This window comes from Salmo salar, chromosome ssa24, assembly GCF_905237065.1.
Source record: "Salmo salar chromosome ssa24, Ssal_v3.1, whole genome shotgun sequence".
Classification (NCBI taxonomy): Eukaryota; Metazoa; Chordata; class Actinopteri; order Salmoniformes; family Salmonidae; genus Salmo; species Salmo salar.
Genome location: NC_059465.1, coordinates 21,416,429 through 21,429,105, shown reverse-complemented (window position 1 = coordinate 21,429,105; position 12,677 = coordinate 21,416,429). Strand labels below are relative to the sequence as shown.

Sequence of the window (12,677 nt, the reverse complement as noted above, 5' to 3'; positions counted from 1 at the left end):
TCTCTCCAAAACTCTTGAATGTGCCGTCCTTGGCCAGCTCTCCTGCTATCTCTCTCAGAATGACCTTCTTGATCCTAATCAGTCAGGTTTCAAGACTGGGCATTCAACTGAGACTGCTCTTCTCTGTGTCACGGAGGCTCTCCGCACTGCTAAAGCTAACTCTCTCTCCTCTGCTCTCATCCTTCTAGACCTATCTGCTGCCTTTGATACTGTGAACCATCAGATCCTCCTCTCCACCCTCTCCGAGTTGGGCATCTCCGGCGCGGCCCACGCTTGGATTGCGTCCTACCTGACAGGTCGCTCCTACCAGGTGGCGTGGCGAGAATCTGTCTCCGCACCACGCGCTCTCACCACTGGTGTCCCCCAGGGCTCTGTTCTAGGCCCTCTCCTATTCTCGCTATACACCAAGTCACTTGGCTCTGTCATATCCTCACATGGTCTCTCCTATCATTGCTATGCAGACGACACACAATTAATCTTCTCCTTTCCCCCTTCTGATAACCAGGCGGCGAATCGCATCTCTGCATGTCTGTCAGACATATCAGTGTGGATGACGGATCACCACCTCAAGCTGAACCTCGGCAAGACGGAGCTGCTCTTCCTCCCGGGGAAGGACTGCCCGTTCCATGATCTCGCCATCACGGTTGACAACTCCCTTGTGTCCTCCTCCCAGAGTGCTAAGAACCTTGGCGTGATCCTGGACAACACCCTGTCGTTCTCCACTAACATCAAGGCGGTGACCCGATCCTGTAGGTTCATGCTCTACAACATTCGCAGAGTACGACCCTGCCTCACACAGGAAGCGGCGCAGGTCCTAATCCAGGCACTTGTCATCTCCCGTCTGGATTACTGCAACTCGCTGTTGGCTGGGTTCCCTGCCTGTGCCATTAAACCCCTACAACTCATCCAGAACGCTGCAGCCCGTCTGGTGTTCAACCTTCCCAAGTTCTCTCACGTCACCCCGCTCCTCCGCTCTCTCCACTGGCTTCCAGTTGAAGCTCGCATCCGCTACAAGACCATGGTGCTTGCCTATGGAGCTGTGAAGGGAACGGCACCTCCATACCTTCAGGCTCTGATCAGGCCCTACACCCAAACAAGGGCACTGCGTTCATCCACCTCTGGCCTGCTGGCCCCCCTACCTCTGAGGAAGCACAGTTCCCGCTCAGCCCAGTCAAAACTGTTCGCTGCTCTGGCACCCCAATGGTGGAACAAGCTCCCTCACAACGCCAGGACAGCGGAGTCAATCACCACCTTCCGGAGACACCTGAAACCCCACCTCTTTAAGGAATACCTGGGATAGGATAAAGTAATCCTTCTAACCCCCCCCCCCCTAAAAGATTTAGATGCACTATTGTAAAGTGGTTGTTCCACTGGATATCATAAGGTGAATGCACCAATTTGTAAGTCGCTCTGGATAAGAGCGTCTGCTAAATGACTTAAATGTAAATGTAAATGTACATCAACAAAAGAGAGAAGCTCTTATCAATGTCAAAATGTCACCAGATTCCACCGGAATCTGAAGATTTGTTTTGAAATGTACCACCTGTTTTTGTTTATCATGGAGGAACATATGGCAGAGAGGGAAACTGTGGAAAGCGGAAGACACTTTATGAAGTCCTCTCTCCCCCCCACCTCCTTCCAAACACACGTCTCTCTATCTCACACCCCGCCCCTCTCTTTTTCTTTCTACTTCTTACAACTCCTTGTCGGGCTTTGAAACGTGATCTTTTGGTTGCCTGGTGACTGAAGCCTGGTTTTCAGGGTACTAAGTTACCCGTCTTTCCCCACCCCCTCCTTTTATTCAGTCTCTCAATGAACTCCTTTTTCCCCAAATGCAGGGTTTTAAATGATAGGAGAATGTTTATAGTAAATCAGTAGAAAACTCATGCTTTTAGCAGGCAACAGCCAAGCAGTTTTAAAATAAACAGAGCAGTCACAGAGAAACCTCATGCATCCCCTCAGAACAAAACAAACGTACCCAATGAGTTACTCATAAATGTAAGTTAATAATGTTTGGAGCTATAAATGAGCAGAGGAGGAAGCCCTTGGCTTTTAAACACAAGAAATATACATATTTTTCAAGGTGGAACAAGTTAAACCAGTTAACCCTCTGACAAGGAATAGGGAAAGGGAAAGGGGGATACCTAGCCAGTTGTACAACTGAATGCCTTCATATGATGAGGTCTGATAAATGCTTAGGCTTTATAAACCTCTGTAGTAAGCAATTGTAGTAGATAACCAATGCAATTCTACAGCCTGCAGAATCGAGAATAAAGACTGACACTTTGTACACTAAATCCTATGATTGACAACACAATGTGTAAAAAGCCCCTATTTGAAGAAAAAAAAGCCCCTAGTCTGTTCATTGAATAAGCATGAGAATAGAGACGGAGTAGCATCCTCATCATTGAATCTTTTCACGACAGAATCTTGTACTTCAGCTCCTGAGGTCATTTCACCAGGGTGTTGAATGATAGAAAAGATTTATTGAATTTACTTCAACTTTGAAATTATGCCAAAAAACATCAGAGGAAAACAGCGACTATTCAGCTGTCCAGGATGTTTTCCTTTCAGACAGCAGTGGCCGGAGGTAGCCTTGTGATTAATTAAGCAAAATGCACCCACAGCCTTGAGGCTTCAGTGTGAAACACCACACTGTGTTTAAAAAGGGATTACAATGAGTAACAATTAACCCCACATTCCTGAGAGGGGCTGTTGTTTTGGTTAATAGTAAGGTATGCTTGCAGAGGTAATGATTGTCTGACCTGCTTCAACACAGACCCAATCATTACTGGGTGGCTCTCAGTTTGTGCTTACATAAAAAGGTACCTCTGATCCCAGGTCAGTGTTATTAGGAGAGCTGATAGGACACTCAGAGAAAGGAAATGTGTGCAGGTGTATCAAAGACTTCAGGCATTGGCTGTTATCTCAAAGTGAGGGATCCTCCCTGAGCTGCCTATTTCCTATACAGACTTTTTCCCAAACAGCAATGGAATTAACTCCACACCCAGTGCACTGGAGAAAAAGTATTTCATGTGTAACACTTCACACACACTCTCACACCTAATCCCTTTGTGGCTAAAAATGCTGAGGGACATTTTAAATTCATTAAGATTACCAGCACCTCTAAGAATGATTAAGAATCAAACACAAACCAAGGAATTCCCAATGGCCAAATAAATCTAAATACTGACATGCAAGCATGAGCGTGCACAGCATATGAGTTGATTTTCAAAACCTTGAGTGTGCAGTTCCAACTGGCTCACCACTGGGGAATTTTTTGTTGGACTATCAAACACTTAACTTTCTTGCTCCCCTCCTGCCTGTCCATCACTACAAAGGGAAGGCAACTCCCCCACACCACCCCTCGTAATTCTCTCAGATTACCATAGTGATGAAACCAAGAATACCCAGGGCTGGGAGTTTGGATTTGAATTCAGTTGCTGTGGAAACGGGGAGCGACGGGGGTAAAACACTGGGAAGGGAGGGCCAATCACAGGGGGTGGGTTTGTGCCTGTGATTCAAAAAAGTACACATGGAAGAAAACATGTTTGGATTGAAATAATGAGTAAATGGCTTGTGACCGATCCAGCAGTAGGAAATGCATTCGTAAATTCACTCTGGCTACCTACTCCGATTTCAGAGCACTCTCGTCTGAGTGTGCCAGAGCGCAGAATAACTGACAAATTTACGAACGCTCAACACCCATTGAATATGGCTGGTGTCAGTAAACGTTGGCAAAAAAAGCGTAATTCAATTGTTGTCAGCAGCAGTTCTTGATAATGCTCTGGATAACATAAAAACAGCCTAACCAGCACTGCTAGGGCAAGTAAAATGGTCAGAGTGAGGTGTTCTCTCATTTGTGTCTGGAAGTAGCTAGCAAGCTAGCCAACATTAGCCAGTTAGCTTCGGTACTTGACTGCAGTTGTGAGGCCAGAATGCTCGGATCAACCCTACTCCTCGGCCAGAGCGTCCAGTGTGCGCTCTGAACGCTCCGAGAGTGAAACGCTCTGAATTTACGAACAGACAATCCTACAATGCTCTGAATTTACGAACGCCCAGGGGGCACTCTGAGCACACTCTGGCACTCCAGATTGAATTTACGAACGCACCCAGTGTGAGAGATAAAAGAGAGCCAGAGAGAGAAAAGCATGTTTTCATTCGAATCTGAGGTCAGACAATAGTGACAAATGCAGTTTTATTTTAATTATTTGTCTAGCCATGGATGGTCCCAAAAGGCAAAATTGCTTCCATTCATAAAAACCAAATCAGAATAAGATTAAAAAAATAAATATGTGCCCTGTAAATGATTGCTTTTGTTAAGATGGACAGATGGGTCACTACCACATTATTTAAAATAATGTTCCAAATTAAAGGTGTGGACAATTTCCAAACCATCCCAACTCGAAAGAAAAAAATGGGGATCTGAATACTCATCAAAGATGACCAAGTATTGATGAAAATTGTTAAACGGCTCATCGCTGCATTCCACAAGGAATACAATGACAGATTATGGTGAGGTTATAGAAGGTATTTGGATCAATAATCCACCTACTACTACCAATGAGTGAGACCTCACTGACCTCAGTGAGCCTGTAACACTCCAGCAGACACATTCATTACTCCCACTTGGCCTGCATTAACACAATATCCTGAGGTCCTCCTATACACTAGTCTCTATGGAGCACAGAGACAGAGAAACACTAGCTGCTCTTTTTTCCTGTCTATTCTCCTCACTGTTTTTCCACCCCCAGATATCACATGACGACTTCAGTCTGCCTTACAACGAGCTGCTATTCTGACAGGTCTGGCTGGTGTGCAGTGAAGGGTGCATAATGGAAACTCTAATGCACCCGTTCAGTTCAGCGTTCCCCTCTAAGACGCACCACCCTCTTCACATTAGCCAGAGTCAGGTTCTCCCCCAGTGGGTGGCAGGTTAAAAATCACTCAGCTCTTTCTGAGCTGCACCGCTCACTGCACTGCCAGAGAACTGGCTTGCCTGTACTCTGACAACAGTTTTTATGTAACCATGGCCTGGGGTTTTAATATAAAAGGAGGCTCTCTGTAATGTACTGCATTGTGTTTAAAATCACTGTGTGCTCCCATGCTTACTTTAGTGAAACTGGTGTTAAATCGTATTCATTTTACCCACATAATTCCATTCAAGCTGGGTGTCACACATATGGAAGTCAACACTTCCGATGCAGTGATTGTGTGGCAAATGCTGTTCATTGTGGTCCATGCAGCCTCTCAGCGTTAAATCTCTGGGATAATGTTCTATTGTTCGGAGGAAATGGAATGGACATGTGATTGTTGCAGTGGTGGTTCCCACTGCTGCGTAATTACATGTTGTAATGCACAGGGATATACAGAATTTCATATGCTACAATTAATAGCGGCACCTATGGAGGAAGACAGATCATTCTGTTTAAAGAGGCCTCCGTTTTGTTTTTCTTTGTCCGTTCCGTATGTGTTTAAGGGAGACGGGCAGAGGTGCATTGTGGGATGTGTTTTGATTTGAATACAATCATAAGTCTGGGGCCAGCCCCCAGCCCCTGACAGCCCACCCCTCCCTTCCCCCCCAAATGTCCCTCTTCAATCCTCCTCTCCCCTAATCAGTTTAACCCTCTTATGAATAGCTCTTTGTCAAGCAATAGATTACAGTTAACTCAGTCCCTCTCTCTCTGTCCGGCTGTTTTAACCCTTGCACCAGCAAGCACGTTCCGCTCACATGGTCAAGCCACTGCAGCAGTGAGTGACACATCCAAACCTCAGCCCCAGCCAACTTGGCCAACTACAGAATGGCCCTCCATGCCGGAATCAGAAAACAAGCAATTTAGAAGCAACAAGTCAACCATGGTCTACTGCATTCAAATCTGTGACAAAGCATGGAAGTGTCAATGTACCAATACCTGTTTTTAATGACACTGTATTTGAAATATACTAACATAATGTATGACTTAGAAATTACCATGTGCAGGTGTTCATGCATGTGTGAGTTTATGAGCCCTTTTGTATTCCATACATGATGTACAGTACTGGTAAATAATTGACAGATGCTGCATTTGTTCTGCTCATTCGTTCAAATGAAATCAAGCTTTATTTATACAGCACATTTCAGACATGGAATTTGTATTAAGGCAATTGTAACATTTTTAAAAAACATTACAATACATTCATTACAGAATTCACAAGATACTAAGTGTGTGCCCTCAGGCCCATACTCCACTACCACATATCTAAAACACAAAATCAAGGTATATGTGTGTGTATTGTGCGTATGTTATCATGTGTGTGTATGCATGTCTCTGTGCCTATGTTTGTGTTGCGTCATAGTCACGGCTGTTCCGTAAGGTGCATTTTTATCTGTTTTTAAAATCTGATTCTACTGCTTGCATCAGTTACCTGATGTGGAATAGAGTTCCATGTAGTCATGGCTCTATGTAGTACTGTGCGCCTCCCATAGTCTGTTTTGAACTTGGGGACTGTGAACAGACTTCTGGTGGTATATCTTGTGGGGTATGCATGGGTGTCTGAGCTGTATGCTAGTCGTTTAAACAGACAACTTGGTGCTTTCAACATGTCAATACCTCTCACAAATACAAGTTGTGATGAAGTCAATCTCTCCTCTAGAGATTGACATGCATATTATTAATGTTTGCTCTCTGTGTACATCCAAGGGCCAGCTGTGCTGCCCTGTTCTGAGCCAATTGCAATTTTCGTAAGTCCCTCTTTGTGGCACCTGACCACACGTCTGAACAGTAGTCCAGGTGCGACAAAACTAGAGCCTGTAAGACTTGCCTTGTTGATAGTGCTATTAAGAAGGTAGAGTAACGCTTTAATATGGACAGATTTCTCCCTATCTTAGCTACTGTTGTATCAATATGTTTTGACCATGACAGTTTACAATCCAGGGTTACTCCAAGCAGTTTAGTCACCTCAACCTGTTCAATTTCCACATTATTTATTATAATATTTAGTTGAGGTTTAGGGTTTACTGAATGATCTGTCCCAAATACAATGCTTTTAGTTTTGGAAATATTTAGGACTAACTTATTGAAACCAACTGCAGCTCTTTGTTAAGTGTTTCAGTCATTTCAGTTGCTGTAGTAGCTGGTGTTGAGTCATCCGCATACAAAGACGCACTGGCTTTACTCAGTCAGTGGCATGTCATTAGTAAATATTGAAAAAAGTAAGGGGCCTAGACAGCTGCCCTGAGGAATTCCTGGTTCTACCTGGATTATGTTGGCTTCCATTAAAGAGAGGCTTCCATTAAAGAACACCCTCTGTGTTCTGTTAGACAGGTAACTCTTTATCCACAATATAGCAGGGGGTGTAAAGCCATAACACATATGTTTTTCCAGCTGCAGACTATGATCGATAATGTCAAAAGCCGCACTGAAGTCTAACAAAACAGCCCCCACAATCTTTTATCATCAATTTCTCTCGGCCAATCATCAGTAATTTGTGTAAGTGCTGTGCTTGTTGAATATCCTTCCCTATAAGCATGCTGAAAGTCTGTTGTCAATTTGTTTACTGTAAAATAGCATTGTACCTGGTCAAAACCATTTTTTCCAAAACTTTACTAAGGGTTGGTAACAGGCTGATTGGTCGGCTATTTGAGCCAGTAAAGGGGGCTTTACTATTCTTAGGTAGCGGAATGACTTTTGCTTCCCTCCAGGCCTGAGGGAACACACTTTCTAGTAGGCTTAAATTGAAGATATGGCAAAGAGAGGGGCAATATCATCTGCTATTATCATCAGTAATTTTCCATCCAAGTTGTCAGACCCCGGTGGCTTGTCATTGTTGATTGACAACAATAATTTTTCCCCCTCTTTTTCACACACTCACTTTACGGAATTCAAAATGACAATTCTTGTCTTTCATAATTTGGTCTGATATACTTGGAAGTGTAGTGTCAGCGTTTGTTGCTGAAATGTCATGCCTAAATTTGCTAATCTTGCCAATGAAAAAAATCATTAAAGTAGATGGAAATATCAGTCGGTTTTGTTATGAATGAGCCATCTGATTCAATGAATGATGGAGCTGAGTTTGCCTTTTTCCCAAAATGTATTTGAAGGTGGTCCAAAGCTTTTTACTATCATTCTTTATGTAATTTATCTTTGTTTCATAGTGTAGTTTCTTCTTCTTTTATTCAGTTTAGTCACATGATTTCTCAATTTGCAGTACATTTTCAATCGGTTGAGTAGCCTGACATAATTATTTGTCATACCTTTTGCCTCATCCCTCTTAACCATACAATTTTCCAATTCCTCATCAATCCACGGGGATTTAACAGTTTTTACAGTAATTTTCTTAATTGTGCATGCTTATTAGTAACTGGGAAAAACAATTTCATAAATGTGTCAATTGCAACGTCTGTTTGCTCCTCATTAAACACCACAGACCAACAAATATTCTTTACATCAACAGCATAGGCATCACTACAAAACGTATTGTATGACCTCTTATACACTGTATTAGGCCCAGCCTTTGGATACTATATTGTGATCACTACATCCAATGGATCTGGATACTGCTTTCTAGCACATTTCTGCAGCATTAGTAAAGATGTGATCAATACATGTTGATTATTTCATTCCTGTGCTGTTTGTAACTACCCTGGTAGGTTGACTGATAACCTGAACCAGGTTGCAGGCACTGGTTACAGTTTGAAGCTTTTTGAAGCTTTTTCTTGAGTGGGCAGCTTGATGAAAGCCAGTCAATATTTAACCTGTCTGGGCTAGGGGGCAGTATTTTCACGGCCGGGAAAAAAAACATTCCTCTTTGAATGAATACAGTATTGTCCGGATGGAATATTATCGCTATTTTACGAGAAAAATACCATAAAAATTGATTTTAAACAGCGTTTGACATGCTTCTAAGTACGATAATGGAACATTTTGAAATTCTTTGTCTCGAAATGCGCTCGCGCATTACACTTTGGATAGTGACCTGAACGCAGGAACAAAACGGGGGTATTTGCACATAACTATGGATTATTTGGAACAAAAACAACATTTGTTGTGGAAGTAGCAGTCCTGGGAGTGCATTCTGACGAAGAACAGCAAAGGTAATCCAATTTTTCTAATAGTAATTCTGAGTTTAGGTTGCCCCGAACTTGGCGGGTGACAAATTAGCTAGCCGTGATGGCTGAGCTATGTACTCAGAATATTGCAAAATGTGCTTTCGCCGAAAAGCTATTTTAAAATCTGACACAGCGAACGCATAAAGGAGTTCTGTATCTATAATTCTTAAAATAATTGTTATGTATTTTGTCAACGTTTATCATGAGTAATTTACTAAATTCACCGGAAGTTTTTGGTGGGAATGCTAGTTCTGAACATCACATGCTAATGTAAAAAGCTGTTTTTTTATATAAATATGAACTTGATTGAACAAAACATGCATGTATTGTATAACATAATGTCCTAGGAGTGTCATCTGATGAAGATCATCAAAGGTTAGTGCTGCATTTAGCTGTGTTTTGGGTTTTTGTGACATATATGCTTGCTTGAAAAATGGCTGTGTGGTTATTTGTGTCTATATACTCTCCTAACATAATCTAATGTTTTGCTTTCGCTGTAAAGCCTTTTTGAAATCGGACAATGTGGTTAGATTAACGAGAGTCTTATCTTTCAAATGGTGTAAATAGTCGTATGTTTGAAATATTGAAATTATTGCATTTTGAGGTATTTGTATTTCGCGCCACGCGATTCCACTGGCTGTTGAATAGAGTGGGACGCTAACGTCCCACCTAGCCCATAGAAGTTAAATCACCCAGAAAATATACCTCTCTGTCGATATCAATACATTATCAAGCATTTGACACATGTTATCCAGATACTGACTGTTAGCACTTGGTGGTCTATAGCAGCTTCCCACAAGAATGGGCTTTAGGTGAGGCAGGTGAACCTGTAGCCATATTACTTCAACAGTATTTAACATGAGATCTTCTCTAATCTTTACAGGAATGTGGTTCTGAATATAAACAGCAACACCTCCACCACTGGCATTTCTGTCTTTTCTGTAGATGTTCTAAACTTGTATTGCTACCACTGTATCATCAAAGGTATTGTCTAAGTGAGTTTCAGAGATAGAATATGAATGTCATCTGTTACTAGCAAGTAATTAATTTCATGAACCTTGTTTCTTAAGCGACATATGTTAATGTTGGCTATTTTGAGCACTTCTCTGTGATGCGGACATAAATTATGTTACTTACATTGTGTTTACCAATGCCCCTGGTACAATGTACATTTGCTAAAGAATTATGATGACTCAGCAATACAATGATAGGGATTAACTGAGCTGGGCTTGGGTCATTGATAAGTAATTGTCTCAACGCAGCCTTATAATGCTGTGAAAGGATCCAGGAACCCAAATGATTTGGGTGGATCCCATCCTCCTTATAAAATGTGTTTTGTTTCCAAAAAGTTGGGAAATTGTCAACAAAAGTTACACCCATTGAGCTACAATAATCACGTAGCCAGTTGTGAAGAGACAGAATCCTGCTAAAGCGTTCAATGCCATGATTCAGAGATGGCACAGGGCCAGATATGATGTCTTTTATTAGTGTCTAGTAGAGAGTCAATCAGCTCTTTGAAATCCAGTTTCAACTTTTCAGAGCTACCCTTCATAATGTCATTAAAACCCATATGGACTATGATAGAATTGATGTCCATGCCCTGGCGTAGTACATTCAGGAGCAGTTTAATAATGTAATTTACTGGAGCTCCTGGATAGGACATTGTTTTTGCACCAGAAACAGTTACATTTCTTACCATGGAGCTGACAAAAATCACAGGTGGGAAAAAGGACAAGAAAATCCGCACACTCCCACGCTTCACAGGATGGTTTAGGCCTCTGACAGATGGAGAAGTCCTGCTTGATCCAGAGTAGGGACGGAAGGTTGCCGACGTCGACTTCGAAATCGTATGGGAAGGAGTAGGAGTAGGCACAACGGCCGCAGACACAGGTACCCCCAGCAACGAAGGTGCAGGAAGATCAGGATCCAGGCCGACGAAACTTTTCGTTGTTTGTATCTGCTCCTGGCCTCTCGTTGGGAGTGTAGGCTGCCTTGCAGCAGGCCACTGTCTTCGGCTTCCACGGTTCGTGACATGCGACCATCTTTGATTGCCATGCTTGACATGCTCCTCTTGCTGTGCTGCTTCGACTCCACTATCATATGAGGGATGAGAGGCAGGAGATGGCTCCCCTGGCGAACGAACTCCGGGCAACACCTGCCAGTCGGATAACAACAAACAACAAGACGGAGATGCATCCAACATGCACGAATGCTGTCCAGCCACTGGCGTAGAAAAGGTAAACATTCAACTCTGCATTTTCCCCAGTTTCTTACGTAGGCTAGCTACCTGCATGATCAAGGAAGCCACCTCAAGCCTATAATCCTCGACAAGCAAACAATTGCCGCATTGGAACTCTGAGTGATCCAGTTTGTCCCAAAACAAAACATAGTAGATAGAGCTCCTACAGCGCTGGAACCGTTCATTTACCTCTCCAGACAAAGATGGGCTCCATTGGAAAACTCATCTGGAACTAACTTCGTTAGCTTGATGGCTAATGTTAGCAGCTTAGCTAGGTTAGCAGCTCTTTCAATCAGACTTTAACCTGTTAGTTAAGCAGGATTGTGGGACAAGAAATAACGGTCCTAGTTGTTAAAAGCTACCCGCTTAGCGGAATCCATGCAAAAACAAGCTTGGCATTGATGTTTAACAAAGATTGGTTATGTTTTAGTTAAAATAACAAACCAAATGTTTCCAGTATACAGTGTTCTGCTGCACACTCTGATGATGTGAGATGGTTTACGAGTGTGAGGATGAATGGTGAGGATGAATGGCAGCACATGATGCTTCTACAGCCAGGAATGCAACGCAATATGCTTCACAGAAGAAAAAAAAAACAATGAAAAAACAATGAAAATAAAAGCTGAAATATTTACTACACAACAAACATACGATAAAAAACAAAAGAATGCCAAAAACTGAACAACTAAAAAGCACGCTAAGGAAAAGCAAAGCTAAATATATGCATTTTAATTGTACAGAAATTAATATAACTACTGTTCCCTGACGGAAAACAACCTCTCACTCAATGTCAACAAAACAAAGGAGATGATCGTGGACTTCAGGAAACAGGAGGGAGCACCCCCCCTATCCACATCGATGGGACAGCAGTGGAGAGGGTGGAAAGTTTTAAGTTCCTCGGCGTACACATCAAGGACAAACTGAAATGGTCCACCCACACAGACAGTGTTGTGAAGAAGGCGCAACAGCGCCTCTTCAACCTCAGGGTGCTGAAGAAATTTGGCTTGTCATCTAAAACCTTCACAAACTTTACCAGATACACAATTGAGAGCATCCTGTCAGGCTGTATCACCGCCTGGTACGGCAACTGCACTGCCCACAACCGCAAGGCTCTCCAGAGGGTGGTGCAGTCTGCACATCACTGGGGGCAAACTACATGCCCTCCAGGACACATACAGCACCCGATGTCACAGGAAGGCCAAAAAGATCATCAAGGACAACAACCACTCGAGCCACTGCCTGTTCACCCCGCTACCATCCAGAACGCGAGGTCAGTACAGGTCAAAGCTGGGACCGAGAGACTGAAAAACAGCTTCTATCTCAAGGAAATCAGACTGTTAACAGCCATCA

At 42.8% G+C, this 12,677-nt stretch overlaps 1 protein-coding gene across 4 annotated transcripts in view; it reads right to left on the bottom strand.

The window, feature by feature from the left end:
• The window catches only part of LOC106585552 (protein turtle homolog A), a 68,834-nt gene that overhangs the window by 31,696 nt on the left and 24,461 nt on the right, over positions 1-12,677 (bottom strand). The window lies entirely within an intron of this gene.